The sequence below is a fragment of the Papio anubis genome, chromosome 2 (genome assembly GCF_008728515.1).
Source record: "Papio anubis isolate 15944 chromosome 2, Panubis1.0, whole genome shotgun sequence".
NCBI classification, from domain to species: domain Eukaryota; kingdom Metazoa; phylum Chordata; class Mammalia; order Primates; family Cercopithecidae; genus Papio; species Papio anubis.
In genome coordinates, this window is record NC_044977.1 from 66,132,726 (window position 1) to 66,159,150 (window position 26,425).

Here is a 26,425-nt window from a genome sequence, read left to right on the forward strand (position 1 = left end):
CTCTACCTGTTGCTGAGCATTTGATTCTCTTAAATAATTCTAGATTACACTGAACTCAGGAAACTAACAAAAGAATCTACTCAATGAAAAATACTCATTAAATAATTGTGAAAAAATGTTACATAAAATTTTTTAGGTTATATATAAAATATATTAACAAACATCTACCCAGACTTGAATATTATGTTAGAGTGGGTATTATATGATATTTATCTACTGAGTATATTTTATGAAGATTCTTCTTGGTACATATATTTCTATAGTTCTTCAGTTGATAAAACCTCCCATCACAGGAATTCGGTACTATTTTCACAGTCAGAAGTGGTTTTCTATAAGTACTAAAAATATGTATGTAGCTATTTTCACAGTCAGAAGTGGTTTTCTATAAATACTAAAAATATGTATGTAGCTTTTGAGGTAAAAAAGAAAATAAGTAAGAAAAAATTCTTAGAGTATTTGTCATTTCAAAACTTGGGATTGAACCCTAGCTATTCCATATAGAGAAGAAATGGGCCCCAGACAATACTACGAGACTGTCGGCTTCGTTTGGTGGCTCATGTTTGTAGTCCCAGCACTCTGAGAGGCCAAGGCAGGCTGATACTCAATGCCAGGAGTTTAAGACCAGCCTGGCCAACATGCTGAAACCCCATCTCTACTAAAAATACAAAAATTAGCTGAGCGTGGTAGTGCACATCTGTAATCCCACCTACTCAGAAGGATGAGGCACAAGAATTGCTTGAACCCAGGAGGAAGAGGGCGCAGTGATCTGAGATCATGCCACTGTACTCCGCCTGGGCTACAGAGCAAGACTCTGTCTCAAAATGGAAAAAAAAAAAAAAAAAGACTGTCAGTGTCGTAGTGTTATAGTTTGCCTGAAATTACTAAGAGAAAAACTATTAATGGACAACATAGGAGGTCTAATCACTTTAGACTAACTTAATTGCATATCTAATTTTATATGGCCAGATATACAAGACACAGTTTTGGAAAAACAGAAATTGCTAGAGAAAAATTTAAATGTCAAAAGAATAATGGACCAATAGAAGTATTGCCTCAAAATAGTAATTATGGCCAGGCACGATGGTGTGTGCCTGTAGTCCCAGCTACTCAGGAGGCTAAGCGGGGAGGATAGCTTGAGCCGAGGAATTCTAGATGATAGTGTGCTATGCTGACTGGAATTCTACACTAAATTCTGCATCAATATGATAACCTCCTGGGAGTCAGGGACCACTAGATTGCCTAAGGGGGTATGAACTCACCCTGAGTGGAAATGGAGCAGGTCAAAACTCGCAGGTGGATCAAAATAATAATTATGCACATATATTATTATCCCCTAGAGTGTGGGGAGGAAATGTTGAAAAGTTCATCTTAATTTTATAGCTAGATGATTAAAAGTTAACATTTAGTAATATTTGATTAATGATTAAAATTTAACATTTAATTAATATCATATTTATATAATTTTAATAAATATAATGCATTTGTACTGGTGCCATATGCTTAAAAAATTACTAGAAGAGTAATAGATCTACTCTATTATGTATCTATCTGTGTATGTTTTAAACTGGTGACCAGCGAATGAAGCTGGGTAGCAGAAATGGGTCTGTTTTTATTTTCTTGGTGCTTAAAAAGTGAAATATTTTTCAACATCTAAGAAACGAAAGATTCTACGTAAGATCTAGATGTCTAATGGTTCTTGAGAAATAAGAAGACTTGGAAACACAATTCAGAATCCCATGTGAAAATAGTTGGTTGAGTGATCAGTAACTCTCTCTTTTACTTAAAATGGGCTCTCTGGTTTGACCAAATCTCTGCCATTCTTTATTATATTCTGACTTGCTGACTTTATGACTCTATATTATCTGCCTGGCTCTGGTGCACATTTACATTTGTAGCATAAACTATTTCTGACCAGAGCCCACAAGCCCAAACCATGGCACTACAGGTATGAGGAAGAGAACAGATAATTGTTCACCACATCAGTTGACCCTCTCCTGAGCACACAGCTCAACTACTTTTTCAGCTTCTTCTACAATTGGGTTTGACCATGCAGTTGAATTCTATCTAATAGAAGGTAAGTTTGATGTCCTTTTCTTTATCTTCCCATATCTAGTGGCTAGATATCAACAACCTGGTGTGATCTTGGAAGCTACATATGCAAAATGCAATGATTCCATCAACCTGTGTTCCTACATGACTCCCAGGAGCAGACTTTTCCACACTCGTGTCTCCCATAGAAAACTGGATTCTAAATTAGCATGTGTTAAGTCTTCGATATTTGAAGAATTACCTTAATTAATCCAAGATGTAATTTTCTCTTCATTCATCTCTACACTATTTATCCCAGGAAATTCAGCCATCAATTGTGGCAAAAGGAAAGGAGAGAGAAAGATAAGGGAATATCTGTCTCCTCTCTTCTCAAGTTGTTTTCTTTCTTTCACTTATTTGCATTTCTTTGATGGCATCTTATCTGTCACTACATTCCTTACTCCATATTATGTTCATGAGGCTATGTTTGAAGGGACTTCAAAAAGTTCACAGAAGAAATAAATTAAACTCCAGGTTGGAGTTCAAGACCAGCCTGGGAAACATGGTAAAACCATGTCTCTACAAAAAAAGAAAAAAGCAAAAATTAGCTGGGTGTGGTGGCACATGTCTGTCATCCCAGTTACTCAGGAGGCTGAAGTGGGAGGATCACCTGAGTTCAGGAGGCAAAGATTGCAGTGAGTCAAGATTGCACCAGGGCACTCCATCCTGGACAACAAAGCAAGACTCTGTTTCAAAAATAAGATTAAAAATGTGAATAAACTTTATTTCTCAACATAAGCTCTATCACATTCAAGGCACTTTTGTAATTGATGATACCAGCCATTTAGGTCCTCCCTAAAGAAATGAGGGTCGTGGGAATGTAACTATGTCAATGCAGTAGTTTTTTACATTATTAACTGAAGAAATAAGGGTGCTCTTTAAATATTTTTTTAAATATTAGGAACAAAAAGAAGTCAGAAGGAGCAAAATCAGGATTGTAAAGTGGATCCCTAATGAGTTCCCATCAAAATTCTCACAAAATTGCCCTTGTTTAATGAAAGAAAGGAGCAGGAGAATTGTCATGGTAAAAGAATCTCTGGTGAAGCTTTTCTGGGCATTTTTCTGCTAAAGCTTTGGCTAACTTTCTCAAAACACTCTCTTAATAAGCAAATGTTATCATTCTTTGACCCTTCAGAAAGTCAGCAAACAAAATTTCTTGAGCATAACAACAGCAACAAAAATACCTATTGCCATAGACTTTTCTCTTGACCAGCTCACTTTTGCTTTGACTGGACCACTTCTATCTCTTGGTAGCCATTGCTTTGATTGTGTTTGTCTTCAAGATTGTCCTGCTAAAGCCACGTTTCATTTCCTATTATGATTCTTTGATGAAACGCTTCAGGATCTTAATCCCACTTGTTTAAAATTTCCATCAAAAGCTCTGCTCTCGTTGCAGGTGATCTGGGCATGATGTTTTTGTGCATTTTCCACATGAGGTGGAAAGTTTACTCAGTTTTACTTTTTCAGGCAGAATTGTGTGTTTTCCACATGAGGTGGAAAGTTTGCTCAGTTTTAATTTTTCAGGCAGAATTGTGTAAGCTGAACCATTTGAGATGTCTTTGGTGCTGACTATTGTTTGTGCTGTTATTTGTCAGTCCTCTTCAATCAGGGCATAAACAAGATGAACATTTCCTTGCAAATTGATGTGGATGGTCTGCTGCTGTGGGCTTCATCCTCAACGTTGTTCATGCTTTCTTAAAATGAGTTATTCATTTGTAAACTGCTGATGTCTTTGGGGCATTGTCCCCCTAAACTTTTGGTAAAGCATCAGTGATTTCACCATTCTTCCACCCAAGCTTCACCATAAATTGATGTTTGTTCTTCCTTCAATTTTAGTAGAATTCAAACTGATGTCTTTTCAAACTGATGTCTTATCCTGTTTTAGTGTCTCAAACTAGATCCTGTTTCAGACATGTTACAAGTCAGTATGAGTTTATTTGGTGTAAAGAAAATGTTGACATCCATGAATAGCTTTTTTATGATACACATTTTTCATGAACTTTTCAAAGACCCCTTATATAATTCAGGGTGCTTTTAGTTGAAACATCAAAAAGCTCAGTTCAAACAATAAAAGAAAGTTTTTGGCTCTCATGATTGAAATAGTCCAGAGGTAGGACAGGCTTTAGAAATAGTTGGATGAGGGCTTGCAATCTACTTCCCTGAAGCTCTAACCTTTGCCCTTCTCTGGCTGCTTTCTCCTATGTGGCACAACAGCTGGCTGTAGTTCCCATCTCACATCTGCACAATACAACCTCTAGAGCAGAAGTGCTATTCTATTCCTTTCTCCCTTATACAAGAAGTTTTGTGCTTCACTCTCATTGGATCAGTTAAATCCTGGGCTCACTCCTGAAACAATCACTATTACTCAAGAGTGTCTTAGGCTTGGGTATTCATCCCTGAACTAATACTGGCAAGAGAGATGAGCTTGTGCTGATTGTTTTATTCCAACTTGGAAGCTGGTCAATCCCACCCAAATGGTATGGCTGATGCTCAGTGGGATGAGGAAGAATGTCTTCTACAGGGTGAATGGGGTAGGAAGTGAAGTCCATGTCACACTCCAGGGTTACATTAGACTAGTTTCTGGTCCCATGACAGCCTAGTTCTTAATAAGAATGCCTTGTATTTTTTCAATGCTTTATAACTTCCTAAGATTATATAACTATATAGTTTATTATACAGGAGTCCACTAAAATTTTTTAGACCATATAGTACATATTTTATCAGACATTACAGAGAAATTTTAGGCCCAAAGTGGTTAAGAAAATTGCCTGAGATCACTGACCAGTTAGTGGCAGAACTAGAATTCAGCTCTTGTAATGTTTTGCTATGTGTTTATTCCACTATACAAGAATGCTTCCTGTCTTCTTCAGCTCTCTTTGAAAATGTGTTAGATGAAGATTGTGTTAAAATTGGGTTTCTGGTTCAGAAAATCTAAACTGCTACAAGGATAATTGCCCCCATAAAGTACCACTGTGGCTGCTTTTCATTCTAAATTGCTTAATCTTTGTGAGTTCAGGTGGCCAAATATACCCTCAATTAGGCTTCTTATCCATGAACACAAAGCTCCATTGACGGACAATGAGCAATTCAACCTTTGTTATGATCAAATCCTAGGGTTAAAGGTAAACACACAATTATAGTTAAGAAAGAAAACAGGCTTTCATTCTTTTATGCTTCTCTGAGAAGTCAGTGTACTGCAAATTAAAGGGAGTGATAGTTTGGCTGCATATAAGCATAAGGCATTGATTAGAGTATTATGCATTACAAGTTCATTGCTGTTGAACAGTGAAAGCATATAATTACTCTTCATAGAATGCAATGCACAAAAAGCAGAGAAGTACGTTTCCAGGCCCATATATTTAAATTACGAATGCAGAGCTCATTTTCACCTAAAGAGAAGGCATCATGATTCAGTTATTTAATCATTTTTAAACAGAGATAAGGATTCACCAGAATGAGAGAAATGCTTTCATTAAGAGTCACATTACCATATTCAATGTAGAAACTATTGAACCAGAGAGATATTTTTGGAAAATTGATTTGCCTACATTAAATCATACTGAACAAAAAAAACTAAAGAAAAGGTACATATTCCAGGTAGTTGAAATAATAGTTTGAAGAAACACAAAATTAGATGGGAATTTGGAAGTAAAAGGTTATAGTTAAACAAAGCAATCACACACAAAATTGATAATAAATCACTCACAACTGACTTAATCTCAGAGGTAGAGTATTTTAAGGAAGATGCCTGAAAATGAAGTTAGGAAACCTAATTTCTTTTCCACATCCACTGAAGATTTCTTATGAAGGACAGTAACTCAACTTCCTGTCTCACTCCACTGTGAAATAGAACCATAGAATCATATCAATCCTGATTTTTTGTGGCTTTTACAGTTGTTGCACTCTATTTTAAAGGCCCAACACATGACCACATGCAGCGTATGTAAGTGTACATTGATTATTTAAAGAACAATTGTTCATTTTTAAAAGATTTTTGAATCCTAAACATTTTTTAGGCTATAACGTTTTCATTTTTCTTTTTATACTTAAAAAGGTCACTGTAATGTTGTCCTTATGAATCTTTCTGGCATGCAAAGAAAGAAGCGAGGGGTCTAAACTTTATCTGTTGTTTTCCTTTAAGTTCTTACTCCTTCATTGACTCAATTAGTGTCCTTTGGTTGCAAGCAAAAGAAACTGGTTCTGGCAAACCCGGGTAGAGAAGGAATGTACTTGAAGTATGAGGCACAGCTTGCAGAATCCAAGGAAAGGTAGAAACCTTAGGTGAGGACAGGAGCCAGGGTGACCACAAGAATGACCCCAACAATGCTTTGATAACATTTCAAAGCATGAGCTCTGCAATGAAGGAACTTCCATGGATTATTCATCATTGTGCAACTTCCCACAGATTCAAATACCAGAAGAGAAATTTCCTTTGGACTACTTTAGGTTGCCTTTTGTCAAAAGGAGGACAGGGGCTCTTGAAGGTCTCCCCTCAAGAAGGCTACAATGGAGATGTGTTAGAAGAGGGTTGTAATTTTCCAAAAGGAGGCATGTTTGTTGGACAGTCTCAAATATAAATGCCCATTCAATACATTTTATTATTTCATTTCATCCAGCTTATTTTATAGTGTGCAGGGGTGATTGCTGGTTTGTTAATGTATTTGCCATATAATCATTAATTGGGAGATAGAATTTATACCTAATTGGAGACTGCCTGCTGAGAATTGCTAAAACAGTCTGAGCCACTGCCTGAAAAGGAACAAATATTCTGTAAGTTGTAGCCACACTGCCTTTAACATGAGGACATAATGGTTAAGGAATAGGAATTTGCACTGGTATTGTGTCCAAGAGCGAGAACAAAATGCTTCTTTTGTTGTTCTATTAATAAACACCTTGCTGTGGAATATATTATGTCAAATGAATTTGGTGACAGGCTGATTGCATGCCATTTCTTTGGAGACGAACTGCAAAGGTATGCTTCCTTGTAACTCCCACACAGGTAAATAGAGTTGACTCTTACCAGTTGTTTGGCCATCAATTCTCATCCAATCCCCGTGGGAACACAGTAGCTTAAAACAATAGGCTTGCATTGGGCTGTCATTTAAAAATAGAAACTGGTCGCTGCCTCCTAATTTCTGCACAGTGGGTCAGAACAGCTGCTGGCAGTTTAAAATGTTTTAAAAACTGTAGGACAGCCCCCAGATCAATCCATCCATCAATCAATCAATCATGGAATTTACATAGCATCCCTAGGAAACAGCTGTCTAAAGCGCTTTAAAAAACACAATAAACTCTGTGAAGGCCAAACCCCAAATCAACTCTAGTATTAATATGAATCTCTTCTGGTAAGGAATCAATCAGTTTAATTTCAGGGGAAGATATTATAAGCCCTTCTCATCTAAAACATTCTCTTATTATAGTCAATAATGTATTAGAGATTAAAGTAAGAAAAATAATACAGCTTTAAATGATCCCCCTGAATAATAAATTGGACCCTTCTGCTTTTACTCTTCCATTTCCTCCTCTTTTTCTTCCTTTTCATCATTTTCTCTTTTTCTTCCTAGCTCTATCTCCTATTCGTCTCCTCCATCATCAATAGTATAAAGAACTATGTTTACCTCTATAACCCTCAGTATCTATGAAAAGGCTCTTCAAAGCAAAGCTAAAAATTTATATGAAAGGAAGATATCCATGACATCTTAACCTGACATTAATTTTGTCAATCTGGTTACCTAGATGGGTGTTTTCTCTCTCCCTCTTTCCAGCATCTGGAACTCTGCTCCTAGAAAAATAGCTTTCTCGTATAAAAGTGAAGAGCTTATAAATCAGTGATGTACTAAGCAGAAGCAGTGGGCTGTCAATAGTTTTGTTGGAATCATTAGTCCAATTGCAATTAGACAATGAGCGCCTGTCCTTTTTGCCTAGAACAAAGCACAAACTGAAGTCCAAATCCAACTTGCCTCGTTTTTGTATATAATTTTATTGGAACACAGCCATACCCAGCTGTTTGCCTTTTGTCAGTGACTACTCTTGCACTGTATCAGCAGAGCTGAGTCATTTCAACAGGGACCCCATGACCCATAACACTGAAAATACTATCTGGCCTTTTGCAGATAAAGCTTGCCACCAGCTAGCCTAGGACTTTTCTAGGTAAGTACTACAGTAAAATAATGGGAAAAGTATTGTTTATTTCTCTTAAAAAGCATGTCATCTTATTGAATTGAGAAGCTGATTACAGAGGAGATATATAGTTAATAAGATGGAATTTAAGAAATGTCAAATTCGTGCAGTATCGATTGCATTTATATAAATAATTCAGAGACGAGAGTCAGTTGGTGACATTGCAGAAATTTCAGTGATGGAAATGAACTTTGTAGAGTGAGCAGGATTTTAATCAAAAAATTTCAGAGCTGGAAAGCAGCTTTGAAGACATCTGATCGAGAGGTTCCCAAAATCTAGGCCATAGGTCAGAGTCGGTCTGTGATGGGGTTTTCCCCTAAATATTACCAACAAAAAGGAAAAAAAAAAAAAAAAATACAGCTGAAGACTTAAAGGCGGGGCTTTTTCTATATCTGCTCAATGTGGATTGTGTCTCCTTATATGTGGTAAGCTTTATAAAGCTAAATTTACTCAAGAATTATCTCCTTCCTATGTTTGTATTGAGATTTCCTATTTTTTTTCCTTTTTTGAAATGACATTGAGAGTAGATAGTATGTACTGTTTCTGCAATTATTTGTACCCTTACTTCGTAGAATAAAATTTGACCACTTGGTATTCTATCTCTATTCTATTCTATTCTATTCTATTCTATTCTATTCTATTTTGAGACAGTCTCACTCTTTCACCCAGGCTGGAATGCAGTGGCACGATCTCTGCTCACTGCAAGCTCCGCCTCCCGAGTTCATGCCATTCTCCTGCCTCAGCCTCCTGAGTAGCTGGGACTACAGGCGCCCGCCACCACGCCCGGCTAATTTCTTTTTGTATTTTTAGTAGAGACGGGGTTTCACCGTGTTAGCCAGGATGGTCTCAAACTCCTGACCTCGTGATCCACCTGCCTTGGTCTCCCAAAGTGCTGGGATTACAGGCATGAGCCATTGCGCCCAGCCCTCCCTCAATATTTTTTAATGATCATTGTGCTATGAAATTGAGGAGACTAGGAATGACAGACCTAAACAGATTACAGCAGTATTTCAATGTCTTCTAAGTCAGTTGCACCAAATGGCTGAGGGAATCAATGAGAAGAGAAGGCTATGAAAACACCAGGAAGAGGAAGTAAGTTTTGGGTGGTGATTTTGTTAATTTCCTCTTAACTCAGGGCCATCACACTGTATTCTGCTTTCGCACTAAAACCTCTCAATGCTCTAAGGCTCCCACTTGCACTATGTATTGCTCCGCAGAGCCTGCCAGGGATTGTCTGAGGTTCAAGCACACATTCAGACTCAAAAACCCATCAGAGGCCACATGTGACTTCAGTCTGCTAAAAAGGTTGAGATTCAGAATGCACAGTTCCCAGGAGGGCAGCAGCAGGCATTCTGTGGAAATCCTTGCAGCAGCCCCTGGAACAAGTATAATGGTCATCAGAGCATCTCCCTCGAGGTGACAGTTCAAGTGCTAGGGGACCAGATTCATACCAGGCAGGTGTATAAGCAGCCCTGGCCCTACAGGAGCAAATAGCTGTTGTATCAACAACATAGGCAGAGTTCTCAGGGTGCATGCAAGGCATATGCCAGTTACAAGAGCACTCACTGCACTCAGGGAACCCCATAGCTATGGCTTTCTATTAGATATATATAGTTCTCCCTGTCTAAATGTAATCTTCCAATGTGAAGTCATTTTATCCTAGCAATGTTGCCTAGCAACAGTTGACATATTATCCTTATCAGGTTACCAGGGGAACAGAGCTCCAGAATCAACCAAAAGGTTAAATTCTTATGCAGAATGGGAAAGGGTTTTATTAACCCTTTGCCCATGGTTGCCTTCCAATCCCTTAGAACGGCAGGCGACAGGGAATATCTGGTCCTCTAAAGTTATCAGGGAAACTGAACAGCAGTATGTCCCGTTTAGACAAGGGAGAATATTGACCCTCTCAAGTAAGTCCCGGAGGCTCTGAGTTGTTATACAACTATGAATAAAAAGCAATTCAAATAACCACCACCCTCTCATTCTTAAGACCTCTTCTCAAACACCTCTTGTTCCCAGAAGCCCCCTCTGACCACTGTGATTAAAGTGCATCCATCTTGGCTATTCTCCATCAAGACACCGTCTTCATTTCCTTCCATATCTCTTCCATGAAATGCTAATTTTAAAGTGTCCTGCTTATTTCCATTTTGGGCATCCCCCTCAGTAGTATATTAGCCATGTTCTCCTAGGCACCTAGGTCCATACCTGAAACATTGTATGTACTCAAAACAAGTATTCATTTAATGAAGGAATAGATGAATAAAGCAAAGTGCTCAAAGCCATGAATGCTCATTGATCTAAGGTCCATGTTGCAGATTATATGCTGACCATTTCTCTCTTCCAGGCAAAGGTTAAGGCCCATGTGGTTTGCTCTCTTTTCCCCTGAAATTTCAATCTGGACCTCACATTTTAACTATCTCAGAGGTCTGAAAAAAAATGTCTGTAGGAAATCTTCCTAGTCAAACTTTAAACAGCTGCAAGTTTTATTTAAATGTCATTTCAAATGCAGAAGGAACATAGTTCAGCAATGGTGTGGCATTCCTTCGGGACCTGTGATTCTCATGAGCATTGACCAGGGTGAAGCACACTGGGTTTGGCACAGAGAACAGAGACAGCTTCTCTGTTTCTATGCAGATCGCTTTGATGAGACCCAAACTCAAAATTTAGCTAATCTAGAAATTGAAAGAAGAGATTATATTCCTTTGCCTCAAGTGAAAACCAGTACTTCAACAAAGATCTGAAAATTAAAAGGGTCTATTTTAAAATTAATTAGGGGTCTATTTTTAAAACTCACAACGTAAGGAAGGTAAAATAAGTTTTTTCAAAAGAAAACTTTTGAATATAGCATGCATTTTCAGGCAAATTCATAAAGGGGAGAAATTCTGAGAAAACATTAAAGAAAAATTTCTCTCTTACACATTCCTTAAGCTAGTTGATATCATAGCAGTAGTGCCTTTGATGATATTCTTTTGCTAATAAATTTTTAAACTGGAAAGAGAAATTGGCTTCCTAAAATGAGCATCAGCCCTGGGTTTCTGCAGCCAGAATTCTGATGTGATTCATTGAAAACACACTCTGGGGCCAATGAGGGCTATGTTAGGCATGAATAGCATGTCCAGGGATCCACCATCTAGTCATAATGCCTGGAGGTATTGATTCTCATAGAATGAGATTGGTCTATGTGGTGGGCTTGAATTTCAAAACCCCAAGCTGATGTCTTAGCTATCCGTGTACATTCAATTTGAATCAAAGTTTACAAAAAGCATAGAGATTTCTTTAAAGTTGGTTTAACAATTCTCATTTGTCTGCCTGTATTTACTTTGGATTCAAAAAAGAGTAGAAAGGAAGAAGAGAAAAGCATATAATGCTTTGGAATGCTGAGCTCTTGGTTTGCTTGTTAATATTGAATGATGGAGCATTTCACAGGTAACAAGGGTTCTAAGCAGCTTTCTGAGATAAGAAGCAGATGACCCAGTACTGGGGGTACTGAGAAACTCTAACCAGGTCCAAAGTAGAAACTTCCTCTGGAACTGCTCCATCTTGGGGTAGCTTGCTAAAAGATTTTTACATTCAGTTGGGTATGTAATGAAGATAGGGTGCTGCCCTTTGCAAACATGACATTATCAATCATTGATGCATGCCATCATCTCCAAGTAAGACAGTTTGCTATAGTCATATTTTGATTACAACTGATTAGAGACCAAAAGAGGACCAAATTCAGTCCGTGTGGCTCTTTTAGTAATCACTTCTTCCCATTCATGTTAGAGAATTATATAAAATAGTCCTACAGCAAACATTTTCCAAAAAGTAATGCGACTTGCAAAAATATGCAAATTAAAAACACAATAAGATACCACATTTTTAAGCCTATCAGATAGGCAAGAAGAATGATTATATCCAATGTCAGATGGGGTGTGAAGAAGCAAATATTGCAAATATTGTCTTGCATATAGTGATGCAGAATTATAAATTGGTTTTAACACAGCAATTTCACTTCTCGGAATTGATCACAAGGAAGTAATTTAAAATGTGGGCAAAATCGTATGTTCACAGAGGTTCACTGAAGTTTTATTTATTTTAAGTATATATGTGTGTGTGTGTGTGTGTGTGTCTGTGTCTGTGTGATATATATATGAGATATATATATATATATATGAAACCTCATGAGTGTGGCTTTGCCATCTTCCAGGTGAAAGATGATGGTGCTTTAAATCAATACAATAGCAGTGGGGTTGGTGACAAGCCATTAAAAACCATGTTGTAGAATTATTATCATGATAATTTAAATGCAAGCAAAACAAACAAACAAACACCTTATGACTACTTGTCATGATTTTGTAAACCTGGAAAAAATTAGTTTAAGAACATATTCCCAAATAATCACACTGGTTATCTTGGCTGATTGGTGCTTGCTTAAACTTTTTGAGTTTTCTTTTTCTTTTTAGACTGAGTCTTGCTCTGTTGCCCAGGCTGGAATGCAGTGATATGACCTCAGCTTACTGCAACCTCTGCCTCCTGGGTTCAAGTGATTCTCGTGCTTCAGCCTCCCGAGTAGCTGGGATTACAGATGCCCACCACCATGCCCAGCTAATTTTTGTATTTTTAGTAGAGACAGGGTTTCACAGTGTTGGCCGAGGCTGGTTTCAAACTCCTGACCTCAGGTGATCCGCCCGCCTCAGCCTCCCAAAGTGCTGGGATTACAGGCGTAAGCCACCACACCCATGCAACTTTTTGAGTTTTCCAATCAAGGGTAGAGGAAACTTCTGCATTATTTTTCTAATCAAGGGTAGAGGAAACATCATAATTTAGAGTCTCAGAAACCAAAGGACCAAGTCACTGAATTCTCATTACCAGAACGTTACAATCTTGGATATGTCTCTGGGGTTTTGCATTTCTCCAGATCTGGGCTCCATTTCCTTTCAGAGAATAGTTTTCTCTTCTTTTGCTTCAGAATATAGAGGAAAACACATTACAATTGGTTTTTCAAAAGACACTTTCATTGGTTAAGAACTAAGACTCTTCCTGCTCAGGTCACATTGTAAGAGCTGGTTAAACTAATAGTAAGTGAACATTGTGTGATGTGTTGGGATATTCTCTCGAGGACACAAGCAAAGACCTTATCTATTGTTCTTACACTGAAGAGAATGTCCTATTTGCTACCTCATTCTTCCTACCTGAGTCAAGAGCGACTATTCTGATGCTTTATACTGTCTAACAGCCAAGAATATTGCACTTCACCTGTTGACTAAATGCATTCTACCTATTTGAATTAAATTGTACAATCCTCTTGTTTTTCAAAAATAACTGAGTGTTTTTATCTACCAGAAGTGTTTTGCATTGATACTTCTGGGACTCCAAGGTTTTTTAGACACATACTTCTTTCAAGCTCATTAGGAAATGATTCCAGTTTTATTTATTTTCTTTGCTTAATGACTAGAAAGTGTATAAGAAAACATTTTTTAAAAAAAAATGTTGACAGAATAAACTTTTTGAATTGTAAAGATACAGAAATTCTGTGCAAATCCCAGTTTTTTTTCACGCAACTGTAAGAAAAGGTGGTTAGATTAGCATAGTAAGTTAATTCACACAGGTGGTTAAGTCAAGCTTCCTGACTAATGAAAAGATACAATTCGACAAATGTTTTGAGCATCTTTACATTTATATAAGGGCATTCTGATAAGGTGTTTAACTAGCTGAAAAGACTTGAGGCAACAACATATTTTAGTTATTTTAAAGTAAAGAATATGTATCCAAGAATTATTGTATATTTAAGGGCATTTCTTAAATTTAGTTGCAGTGTAATATCAGCATCAGAAATAGTAGTAATATTGGTGATCATTACATTAAAGTGCTGATTTTGTATAAGATCTGTGCTAAGCAGCTGACTTGTATTAACTCATATTGTTTTCAAAACAGTCTAAGGAGAAATATACCATTATTATGCTAATTCACAAATAAAAAAATTAATCTTAAAGAAATTAAAATAAGTATATTGCTATTTTGATTTAATATGTAGAGACTGAAGAGTTAAGATCAGTATTCATGGTAAGATATTCACTTGAAATTATTTAGAGTTCTTTTTGACATTTTGAACGTCTCTTGCCCATCGAAATCAGCACTAACACTTGATGAGTACAGAAAAGTGGCAAAGCTGACTTATGGACAAACTGATCCTGGCATCCTATGAACTGCTTATCAGGATGTGCTTTACTGATTAGGCAGCCAAAGGACCAAGGTCTGGAAGTCCCTTAATGTTTTTGGGTCTAAGATTCCCTAAATTAAAGTCTGAGAACAAGGATTTGGTGATCCCTTAAGTTCTTTCTAGTGATCACATTTAAAAGTGACGACTGGGTTACTGTCACCAGGCTATGAAGCCTGGCATATCAATGGAGGGGCCTTTGGTTTCACAGGCAGAAGCTTGTTTCATCACAGAAACTAAGATAAGAATGGGCTAAGCATCTAGCTAGGTCAATAATTATATTTTCACAGGGAAGTGACTGAGAAAAAGAATATCTAGGAGGGAACTTTGCCTTCAGTTGTGTTCGGCTTCATTTCCAAATACATCAAACTAAGCATTCCCTTGGCATACTTGTAGTGAATGGATTTCTACTGAACTTTTGAACATCAAATATATTGCTTAGTTTGATGCATTCTATATACATTATCCAAGATTCTTTCTGATGCAGTAATTTAAAAATTGACCCAAATTGTTTTAAACCCAAAGGGAATTTGTTGGTTCATATAACCAAAAAGTCCTAGGGTAGAACTCACTCCACATATGTGTAATCAGAGCCCCATCCAAGTCATCTCTCCATGTTCTATTCTCATTTTCTATGTGAAGGCCCATGCAGCTCTAGGATCTTTCGTCATCATGAAAAGGGAAGCTATGTTATGGCTCCTAAAAGCACTAACTGTGAATTTTTCTATGCTTCTTATTCACTGTGGTTAGATCACATGACCTTTTCTGAACCAATTACTGTAGAGAGAAACCTGTGATGTTCTGACTGGTTGGACTGAGCTACATCTCACTCCAGGCTATAGCAGAGGTCCATGAAGGTCCACCAGTTACTCTAATAACTGAGTAAAATCATAGTATTTCAGAGAAAAAAAGGCTTAGAAAGTCAATCTGTCTTCCATCTTTCACTGATGAGGAAATTGACTCCCTGAAGAGGTAAAATATTGGGAGCCACATTGCCTTTACCTGATTTAATTCAATATATTTTTAACATTTTCTCTCTTGGAATTTATAGAACAGTCTAAAAGAAAGAGAAAGTTCTGCTCTCTCTTCTTCGTTCCTTCAAAACCACCATCTGGAGAACTTAAGCAGAATTTAAATCTAAGTATGTATCATCACAGTTTTGATTTTTGTTTTCCCCAAGAGGGCCTTAATGGATATTGGCTTTGTTTTTAACCAACTAACCCTGCAGATCAGTAACCATTTCCATCTGCATTTAGTCACTTCATCATTTCTTCCTTTCCTCTTAAGTTAACCTATTGCATTCTGTGGCTAATTTTAAGAACTAGCTTGAAAACGATTAAAATAAATATAGGAAAAACAATGAATACAGATATGTCATTCCTAGAGGCCATAGAGCAAGAAAAAACAATTACCACTCCAGTCATCACCCTAGTTTTATTCTGTCAGATTATCTCCCAGTTATAAGGTTGTATTGACATGATTTATAAAGTACAAAATAAATCCAACTAAAAAAAACAAGGTGACACAAGATTCCTTAGTGTGCAAGTAAGGCCCTTGTATTACTAAAATTAACACACCATAAAAGAAGACTGTGGGTCTGTTCGCCTCAGGGACAGCTCAGAATTTAGAGGATATGAGAGGCAAGTCAGCTGCACCTGGAAATGGAATGAGGGCTGATGCTGTCGAGGATGTAGCCTTTGGAGGCCGGTACCCTTTTGGGCCCTCACATCTGTCAGGGATTGCCTGCAGGAATCAGCAAAAGTCGATGCAAATCCAGGCAGTTTCCCTGGCAACCAAAAATGAACTGTGGGGTCTTTTCAGGCCTAGGGACATTTTTGGAGAGCTGAAATAAAAGCATCCCTATGACAAAACTCTGGATGGAAACTAATAAGGCACACCAAGTCGAGACAATTTAAAATCAGGAATTCACTCACTTTCTGCCTTCTCTCCTCCCTTTTTTTTCTTTCTCTTCTCCTGCCTCTTTCCTTTATTTTTGCTAGTTACTATGGATTTGTGGTTTCTGGGTTTTTTAAAACTTGGGGGCTATCTCTACACTTGGGTGCATTCTACATACTTTTTCTGGTTAAACAGATTCTTTTCCCTCACATTTTCAAAATGATACTGATCTTTATGAAAAATTTAGCAAAATTTGGTATGTTACTAATGAAAGAAGAAACGAAAATTTCCTATTGGACTCCTGGCTGACTTTCTCCACAATCCTGCTCTCCTTGTTAACAGATGGAAAGTTTAGCGTGCACATTACTCTCTGCCCTGGATTTGCATTCTGCAAAAGGGTATTGTCCAACTTGCAATCCCTGTGGTATGCCTATAGCCTTTCAGAATGTGACCATCTGCATTGTACTTGGTGGCCAGTGATATATGGTGGCTCTTTCTTAGGCTGGTGGGCTTTCCTGCTGCCCTGTTTTTCTCCTGGCCTTTTAAGTCTGCTCCCAAACCCAGTGAAAGATGAACATACTCCAGGTTTCTCTGGGTGTGGAAAGGAGTTGTGGGGACCATGTAACAAACTGCTGAAGAGCAGGGGCTCTGGGATTGAACGGCCAAGGATGTGAGGCCTTCCAACCATTAGCAATGTGACCGTGGATAAATTTGTTAATAACACACTTCTTTCACACCCAAATTCTTCTCCTACAACATACGTCATTCTCTATCTTCCTGTGTTTTTTTAAAAGGCTTCTTTTACTAAAAAAAAAAAAAAACCCTGCCTTATACCACAAGTTCAGCCTGGCCCATGGCTGTTGAGAGAGTGATTATATTCTATGGCCTTTCTAGCAATTACCTGTGGCCATGAGATTTAGTTGTGGCCAGTGAGATTTGAGCCGAAGTAATCAGTCCATTTCTTACCCTTGAATTAGAAATACTGGGTGTGCACATCTCATACTGTTTCTTCTCCTTTGCCATGGCTTGGAAGTGGTGATGCCTGGAAAATCCGGTTTGGAACAGGGGCTTATGGTAGCAGAACCATTCTACTGGCTCCTCACCATTCACCTTTGTAAAATTATATGAGAAAAAAAAAAATCCTCTTGTGTAATCCACAAACCTTCTTTGTGTTAGTGTTTTCATGGTATGCTTTTCACATTTCTTTATTTGTAAATTTTTGGTGTCTTTATATTTAAGATTTTCTGTTATAAGCATATATATCTGAGTTTCTATTTCACTAAGTTGGACAATCTTTATCTTTTAACTGTAATATGTTACCTATTTATGTTTAACTGTTGGCATATTTGGGATATCTACAGCATTGATATTACTTCCTAATTAACTCAACTTTTCTAATGTTCTTAGTCTATTATATTTTAATGTCAATATTAATTTACATGTTTTCTCTTTCCTACTTAATATTTTTGGTATGGTTTGGCTCTGTGTCCCCAACCAAATTTCATGTTAAGTTGTAATCCCCAGTGTTGAGAGAGGGATCTGGTAGGAGGTGATTGGATCATGGGGGTGGATTTCCCCTTGCTGGTCTCATGATAGTCAGCAAGTTCTCAAGCGATCTGATGGTTTAAAAGTGTGTGGCACTTCCCCCTTCTCTCTCTCTCTCCTGCCACCATATGAAAAAGGTCCTTGATTCCCTTTCACCTTCTGCCATGATTGTAAGTTTCCTGAGGCCTCCCAGTCATGCTTCCTGTTAAACCTGTGCAACTGTCAGTCAATTAAACCTCCTTTTTTCATGAATTACCCAGTCTCAGTTAATTCTTTACAGCAGTGTTAAAATGGATGAATGCAATCCCTAGGGACAGATAAAATAGTTTGGTTAATCTTAGTAATAAAATTTGTTAAGCATTTACTCTTTTAAAACACTTTGCTAAGCATTTCATATGCATTAATTTATTTTACTTATCAATTAAGTAGGTGGTATTTTATCCCCATTTCACAGAAAGTCAATTAGATTTCCAGTAATAGGTTAACTTGTTCAAGATTAATCTGTAAAATGCTGGATAACTTGGAAACTCAGAATTGGTAGTTAGAAGATCATGGAAATAAGAATGAAAGGCCACAAAGAAAGTGAGCCAAACTACCCCACCTTCAACCCTGCACGAGAAAGTCTGTTTAGTAAGGGATTTATTTTACTTGTAGGAAATGGAATATTATTCTTAGAAAATCTGAGAAGTAGGTCCATCAATGTGGATGTTGATATCTTGGAGTAAATACTTCTGCTTTCTGGTATTTAGGAATTGCACAACAGGAGTTTGACTCTTTATCTACTCAGTTCATAGGAAAATCTGCCAATCAGTGAATGTGCTATCCCGTTGGCTGTTTAACTGCCTCATCTTTAAGTAGAAATAAACAATCAAATTTTAGACATTAGATGAAAGCTTCCAACCTGAAAGGAAAAACCAAGATAAAGAGAGGAAACTGGGATAATACCAAAAAAAAAAAAAAAAAAAAGAAGAAGAAGCTTAGACAATCTCCATTATTGCTATCAAGGAGAACCATGAGGCTATTGCAATCACAAAACAAGAACAGAATATGACTGAGAAGGAACAGTCAGGGAATAAGAAGGAAATCTTATAGATTAAAAGTAATTGCCAAAGCTTAAGATAATTCACAAGAGGACTGGAAAATGTGAAGATTTAAAAAAAGAGCTCACAAATGCCCACCACAATGAACAAAAACGAGCCTAACTAGACACATGTGAGATGGCAAGAAATTACAGAAACCCTGGAAGCCACATGAGAATTCACAGCCCCCCTTGAATGGATATGTTACAATTTCTCCATAAGAAAGATTGAAGTCAGGGAAAGAGCCTGAAATAAGCCTCCCTCCTGGTATAGGCATGGGATAGGGGAACCCAGCCTGTGTGGGAAGCATGAGGCCCACCCAGGTTCTTCTCCCCTGTCTCCCTATGGAACAAAAGTCTTAAACCACTGGGGAAAGGCAACAAAACTTGTCAACAAATAGGTGAAGTCCTACTGAATCCCAGGGGAGGAGGCAGGAGTACATTTGAAGCCCAGATGGTTAGATCTCCCTGAATATGGGAAAGGTGGGCAGCATTACTAACAAAGCCCCACATCATGGTCTAGAGACACAACATTCACTTACATCTGAGGCTGAACCAGGAAGACAGGGTACAGCCCCCTATCTCTACCATCAGGCTAGCAACTGTCCAGTAACAGGTGATTGTCCACAGTTGGAACGAGATCAAGAGCTTGGGAGAAAGCAGTCTTCTCTGAGGCACAAGGACACAGGAAACATCTAAAGCTGGGAGCGGAGGAGGTATTGAGAAAGCCTTGTGTCAAACTAACTGCCCCTTAAACACAAAGCAATACTTAGAGGAGTTTGGACACTTGGGTGTTTCAGAATAACCATAACAAAATCAAAACCCAAATCCAGTTCCACTCCAGGCTAACTTGATTCAATCCTGCAAACTAAAGTCCTAGGAATAAAAAAAAGTATACCGATTTCCAGGCTTACATATTATATACCTCATTTGCTACACTTTATACTCAAACCTCGAACTTGTCTCTTTTCCTATGTTCATCATAGACTAGCACTGCTGATGGTCAGCACTGTCCTCTTGTTCTGAGAGGCAACGGGGTGCAGTGGGAAAGTTACGCTATTGACATCAGACACACTTAGGTTTATACATTGACCATGCACCACTCGGTGACCTTGGACAAGCTACTTAACCCTAAACATCAGTGTTTTCATTGGTAAAGTGGGGGCTTTATACCTATTCCAAAGAGTTTTTATGACAATGAAATTATCTACTGGATATGAAGAACTTACACACACATGGCTGGTGGTCCCTTAGAAAGTGAGCAGAGACTGTTCATTATGGCTTGATAATCTAACAGGTCTTCATCAGGTTCTGCTCTCAGATGTCTCTCACTGGTTCTTAACTCTCTAGTTTAACAGTTCTAAATGGCAGCAGAGTAGAAATTGGGGGAACTAAGGTTCTTTGAGTTGCCAAGGCAATTGGTATATGAACCAGTCTCTCACTGGTTCTTAACTCTCTAGTTTAACAGTTCCAAATGTCAGCATAGTAGAAATTGGAGGAACTAAGGTTCTTTTAGTTGCCAAGACAATTGGTATATGAAGGGAATACTACTCACATTTAGTAGAAGGGAGTTGGGAGGTTAGATTTCCTGCATAGGAGAAACCACAGGATGAATTGTTCTGCATCCTGCTTTTGCCATGAGGTTTGAATGTCTTCCTGGGCATTCTTGCAGCTGAAAACCTGATTGTAATTATTTGAGTTAAGAAGCTAACTCCATCTTACCTATAAAGACAAAGTATTTTTAACACTCTTTTTATATGTAATTGATTTTATGTGTAATAGATGAATTGATTGATTTTTATAGGTAATTGCCAATAATGCAATCACAATACAATGTCAAAGAAGATTGTCTTTTGTTCAGAACTTTACTGAGCATCTTTAACATTTGGGAAAATTATATTGCTAATAGCTTTGGTGCCTCACTTTTGAACTGCCAACACAAAACACCTGGACTTATGCTTTTTACAGCTATTACATTCATGGTGGTATCACATCTCAGTGCACACGTGAACTGCTTCTCTGTATGCCAGTTTAGTTGTAGCTGAACATTTACATGTCAAAATGCATATTTATTATACATTACTTTTGTTTTATTTTTCTTTTTTATTACATTTAGGAATGCATATTGATTTTTTAGCACTATGTGCATAGGTAGGTTACAGTATCTAGAAATTATCTAAGATATTTGAGGAAGTGTTACAAAATACTACATATAAAAAGAAAAGAGTCAGACGGCTAGGATTGGGCTTGTAAAATCTTTCTTATGAATTGATTTCCTAGTTCTGTAGAAAATTGTATTAGATGTTCTCTATCATTTAATAATATACATGTGAACTAAAAGATATAAGTGCTGTGCAAAAGCAGCCAATTATGTTAAACTAGCATATTTGCCTTTATTGTGTTTATCATTAGCCTGAATAGAAAGTCCTTTAAAATTAATATTTTGGAAACCATTTGAATGCATTTTGTTTGGTATTATTTTTATTCTATAAATAATTTTTTTTGAGATAGAGTCCCACCTGTCCCCCAGGCTGGAGTGAAGTGGCACAATCTTGGCTTACTGCAACATCCGCCTCCCAAATTCAAGTAATTCTCCTGCCTCAGCCTCCCAAGTAGCCGGGAGTACAAGTGCCCTCCACCACACCCAGCTAATTTTTGTATTTTCAAAGAGATGGGGTCTCACCATGTTGGCCAGGCTGATCTTAAACTCCTGACCTCAAGTGATCCACCCACCTCAGCCTCCCAAAGTGCTGGGATTACAGGTGTGAGCCCCCATGCCTGGCCAATTCCATAAATAATTTAATTAGTGCTAAGAATAAATTGGACCCTGTTGCTATGTCCACTCAAGCAATCATATGCTAGATAGGGTTAAATCTCCACTACATTGCTATTTTGTAAATGTCTTCATAAAGTTTAAATGTTCAATAAATTGTACATTCACTTTGAAAGAAAAAGCAATTGGGGTGGTCCTTGGGTCTAATGGCTGAATCCAACAGCTCTCGTTGCTTGTCTAGGTTGGTCCTGGGTTTGTGTGCTTTAGTGCCAAGGATTTCTACATGGATGCCTGTTTGTAGATTTTTGTCTTCTATCCTAAAACTTCTGTCTTGTGGCCCAGGGATCTGTAGCTTTCATAAATACTTCATGTGAGGACACTTTCTACTATACTTTAAAACATTGTGCCCTAGTATCTTAAACTTTACCCAATGCTATTGCACCTCTCCCGAGAATACCAAACTGCCTCAACTTGTCTCTCTTTGCTCCCATCCATTCCCAATCCTCCTCACTTCTCTCAACCCTAGTCTTGGCCTCAATTCACTTCTAGCCACTAGTAGTTAAATGAAGGCCCCTACTTTAGTATAGAGTCCTCCCTTTGTGGGCTGAAAGCAGTACTTAAGACATGGAAGATGATCAGACGGTTCTGCTGTGGTTTGGATATTTGTTCCTCCAAACCTCATGTTGAAATTTGATCCCAAGGTTGGAAATGGGACCTTATGGGAGGTGCTTAGTTCATGGCAGTGGATCCCTCATGGATACATTAATGCTCTCCTAGCAAGGAGGGAGAGAATGAGTTTTCACAAAAGATGGTTGTTAGTGTGAAAAGAGCCTGGCACCTCTTCCATCTCTCTCTTGCTCCCTCTCTTGACATGGGATCTCTGCACACTCTGGGTACCCTTCCCTTTCCACCATGAGTGGAAGCAGCCTGAGGCCCTCACCAGAAATCGAACAGATGCTGGTGCCAGGGTTCTTGCACACCCTGCTGAACCATGAGCCAAATAAACCTCTTTTCTTTATAAATTATTCAGCCTCCAGTATTCCTTTATAGCAAAGCAGACTAAGACACATATGAAAACATTGTAAAGACACAAATATCTAATAAAGAGGGGGAAACATCCCTTAAATTCTAACAAAGTTTGACAAACCTTATATAAGTAAGGTAGATGGAAGCTAAATAAAATAATATTAGGAAGCTTGACCAAAATTGGAGTAAGAAAATTATTGAATAAATTCTTAAAGTGCCCCATCATTTTGGCTGTTAAAACCCAACGAAAGAGATGGCCTGGCTTGTTAAGCTTTGCAAGGTGAAAAGTGTCAGCATGCATTTTTTCCGTTTAAAATACAAATATACTCTTTTCATAATTTTTTTACATAACTGCTGACATTGAACGTAATGATTGCACTCCACAAGTATTTAGAATTTGTCATTGAAATTTTCACTAACTTGGAAATGTTTAAAAGAATAAAGCTCCAGGTAACAGAAGGAAAGCACTGTTAATCATCTGACCTGTTTAGTCTTTATGAGGCCAATTTGAAGACATGTAGGGAAAATTATAATAATAGCAACTATCAATTTATTCTACTTTATTAGACTGGCAACTGTACTAAGAACTTTATCATCTTTTATTTATTCACAATTATTTGTTGAGCACTAACTATGTGCCAATGCCCTATGCTAGGAACCAGGATATTTCAGTGAACAAAACTAATATTTCCTGATGTTAGGGAGCTTATATTCTGCACATCATCATAAGGGAAGGGCTTTTATCTTGGCAAAACAGATGAAGACACTGAGTAGAGTCATCTGGGGCTTTGCCCAGGGTCATATAGCCTGTTACCCTGCTGCAATAAGTGTGTACCTTCTAGTCACACACCCAGCCTTGGGTAGCTAGAGTGAGGCTGCCTAGTGCACACAGGACCCTTTCCAGTCCCCAGAAAGGTCTTCCTCTATCCCATCAAGTGAACGTAAACAGGCCCCAGAACACAGCTGTGACATCTCCCTAAGGAATAAGGTCATTTTGGGTTCCAAACTTTCTGCTCACTGGTTTTCACATCACTCCAGGCTACACTGTTCGAGGAATCAGGGATGGGTGAGTTGTTTTTGTGTCCCAAGCATCTCATGAGAATGAGGGAGAAATCCACAAAAAGCAGAGATCCTAGATCACAGAATGTTACTTTATACTTTCTTTTCTTTCAAAAGCCTTGAGAAATTGAGAAGCACACAAAAGGGGTGAGGCTGCCAATTGCTTTTCGTTTTTTTTGAACACGTTTGTTATTTGTTTTAATTAAAGTGACAAGAGGGAATGACATTGAAAAACAATGCCATTTATTTCAAAGGTACCCAACACCAGGTTTTATAAACGAATCTCACAGCATCACTAAAACAACTTGCCTTAAAATCTGGGGAAATTTTATGTCTAAAGCCCTACCCTCAACATCAAACCATGTGTATTGCCAAAAAGGATGTGAAATGCTCTTCCTGACAAGATTTGTATAGATTTTTTCTTTCCAGGAGTGACAGATGAGAGAGAAATGCTTCCCACAAAAGCCTGCCAACCACAAGAAAAGAAAGCATTTTCTCACCCTCCTCTTCCTCTAGAAATAAGGATTGTAACGATTTAACTTCTATTCCGATGCCAATTAAGATGTGATGGATAAAATCCCACTAAAATTAGGTACCTTTAAAAAGTGATAATTACTCTGGCTTTTCAAAGATCCCTTAATAAAGACACAATCAAAATGTTGTCTTTTCTCTGTTGTTTTGCTAGGTGGACGTTGTTAATAAACTCAAGGCCTTGCTAAAGGAGACTTGGAGGCTATGGTGCAGGAGTGGTCTCCAACTCATCCATGTGGTGGTCACTGTCCAGGAACTGGGACAAGATAAAAGTGAAGAGACCTAGCCCAGGGGCAAACTTAGAAGGCATGCATTCATTAGTTGCTTTAGTCACACTTTACTCAGGATAACATGAGTAATGATGTATGGTATGGCAACTCAAGTCAGTTGCTGATCGTGAACATCTGCATCTTTGGGTTCAGTTTCTTATTTGTGTTAATCCTATGCCTGGTCTGGCCTGGGGAGCTTAATGGGATTATAGAGGAAACCATGTGTGGTAGATGAAAGTTGACAAAGCCAGGTTAGGATTCAAATTCTTTTGCTTACAAGTTGTATAACCTTGGGCAAGTCACTTGATCTTTCTGAATTCATTTTCCCCATCTAATTTACAATTTATCAAGTTATTGTAAACAACAACAAACTCTAAAATTACTCACACATGGAAGCCATTACAAAATGTGCTCTCCCTCCCCATTGGAAAGCTAGAGACTGTTTGACGATGACCTAATAAATCATCCATTCATCATGTAATAGGTGATTAATTCATGATTCAAAAAAGTTGTATACTTGCCCCGTGGCATGTGAGGAGGCATACCCAACTTCCCTCTGAGGTTGTAGAGAGCTAGATTAGAGTCCTCTTTCTGCTATTTGCAACATATATTTTTTGAGCAAATTAAATAGTCTCTTAAGTCGCGGTTTTCTCCTCTGGAAAGTGCGTATAGTCATAATCCTACTTCATAGATTTGTTGGGAGGATTCAGTGAGATATTATAGGTGTGGCCTTAGCATAATGTTTGGCAAATAGTAAGCAATGAATTTTGTCAAAATAAAAAATATAGCATTATTCTGATAAGAAGCAAGATGTGGCTTAGGACTAAATATGAAGTGTAATAAGACTAGAAGGTGAGGGAAAATAAGGTACTCATGATGTAGGATGAGGAAACAGGGATGAGGACATGAACAAAGGATGAGCAGGGCTCAGACAAGCAACATGCTCTGCTCTGCTGGGTTATAAGATGGCTCAGTTGCCCTGTGCTTTGCTGGGCTTTCATCTGTGCATCCCAAGTAACGCTGAGTTCCAGAACTCTGCTGCATACTGTAGGCTCAGCTGAAAACAAGACAGACCCATTTTTGCCTTAGTCCTTGGAGCTGATGATCCAGCTGGGAAAAGTTGAATAAGCAATGATGGAAAAAGAGGAGACTGGCTTAGCTGGGAGAATTTTGCATATGACAGAAAAGGGGGTAGCTTGAGGGCACATTGGACTACTTGAATGGAAAACGTGGTAGCTTGGTGGCCCTCCTGGTTGGACCCATGTCCTATCAGGATCCCTATACTATAAACTAGTATTGGCAACACTAGTGTACCCAATAAACTTTCTTACACAGCTTGAGCTCATGCTCCATTTATTCATTATGAGACCTTCGCTTAGAGGATCGAGTTCAGTTTACTCTGTGACAGAGGCCAGGCTATTCACAGTAATCTGGAAATACTAGTTTAGGTCAGAAATTTCTTAAAATTTTCCATGCCATGGGTGCTTTGCAGCATGGTGATGCCTATGAATCCCCATTAGTATACTGTTTCAAAATGAATAAAATAAAATACATAGAATAGCAGAGGAAGCCAATTATAGAAAAATACAGTTATCAAAATATCAAAGACATGTTTGTGATATAATATATCCTTCCTTATAATGAATAAAATAATAAGAACTAGCTATGAATCCAATAATTCTAATTTCAAAATAGTAAGCATAAATGATTGTTTGAGATATCTGCAACAATTGTAATATGATTTGGCAATATTGCAATTTTCATTAGTAACAAAGTCACAG